The sequence below is a fragment of the Aplysia californica genome, unplaced genomic scaffold, assembly GCF_000002075.1.
Source record: "Aplysia californica isolate F4 #8 unplaced genomic scaffold, AplCal3.0 scaffold00477, whole genome shotgun sequence".
Lineage (NCBI taxonomy): Eukaryota > Metazoa > Mollusca > Gastropoda > Aplysiida > Aplysiidae > Aplysia > Aplysia californica.
The window spans coordinates 264,981-266,584 of NW_004797747.1; positions in this window are offsets into that span (position 1 = coordinate 264,981).

Here is a 1,604-nt window from a genome sequence, read left to right on the forward strand (position 1 = left end):
CTCTCTCTCTTGAATCTACAAACACCACCATCTGAGCGTACAACAGCGGAGCGCCAAATGAAAAAGTTACGGACATGACGTAAAGAGAAGAGCTCTGGCAAATTCGACTTAGACAGCAACAGGCCATATCGTTTGCCAAGAAGCGGCTACTACTTCTTCTATTTCCTTAGCGGAAGTGAAAATCTTTAGAAATTCTCCCCCCCCCCTTTCCAGGGCAGAACTACTGACTGAAGTGTCTTTAGGCCATTCCCAAAGGGGGGATATAGACATGTTCTTAATATGCACAGTATAATTGTTAATGGGCTGATTTATTCATGTCATGCTCATACAGTGCCGGAACAACATAGGGGGAACTGTTGCTTTGTCCTTCCTCATTCCTACTATCGTCATTTCCTCTACTTATTTTGGGTATTTTCCGCTCTCTTTGTGAACTGCTATTTCCGGGATGCCTAAATAGTAGAAACAGACTTTGTGCTGTTGGGGCTAGAGAGGTGAGCAGAGCAAGCCTGATTCCCCGTTTGGACTTCTCTGTTGAAGCTTGGCGCTCATATGACCTTGTTCAGTTTGCGAGCGCCACGAAACCTTACTAAAACTAAACAAACAAACTTTGTTTAAAACGAAAGACTAAAATAGAGACCTACTCTGCCAGTGACCCGTGATGAAGTCGGGAACAACGACGAATCGTGGTTACCGAAGTGTACTCTGATGTGTTTTAACAATAGCCAGCTGAATCGTGGTGAAGCCAATGATGCGCACCATGTTTCAACAATAGCAAGGAAGATAGCGATTATTTGTGGTTTAAACGGTGCACGCTATAGTCAACAGGAAGCATGTTCAAAAGCACAATCTAGGATTTTACTATATTACAAGTCTATGGTCTTATCCCACAACATCTGCTATGCCGGTTTGACCTACGCACAATGGGAGGCCAGACTAATCAGCAGAGTTCCTCGTTGGGAACTTCCGGTCTGGAAACGTGTCATTGACTGTCATGCAGCTGGAATGACGTAAGCGCTAAGCAAGTGGTGGTCAATACCGAAAGTCAAGGACTGCACGGATGTTTTTTGGGTTGGGTTTTAAATTATTTTAAAAAAAATTGTTCTGCCGTTTTCAGGCAAAAATCATGATAGAGCTCATTGTCCTGCTCTTTGGATTAGGATAAAATAAGATAAGATATAAGATAAGATATAAGATAAGATATAAGATAAGATATAAGATAAGATATGAGATAAGATATAAGATAAGATAAGATGAGATAAGATAAGATTATCTTCAAGTTGAGGTTTTTACAACCCATCGACCCAACAAACATAGATCATTTAGGAGGCGGGCTTCCGACCCTGCCTGATAAGGCCCACCATAACCGCTACATCACAGACGCCGCTTTGAAGATAAGATAGATTAGATAGATAATACTTTTTGTCACCGTAAAGAAACTTTCTATGGCTTAATGAGAATGGTAAAAACCCATGTAGATATACAAATTATAGAATTTGAATTGTACCCAACTTTCATTGAAAATGTTCAATATAGAGACGAAAATAAAAATGAAAATAAAAATATATCAACATAAAATAAACCACAAGCAGGAATTTACCCCAGAT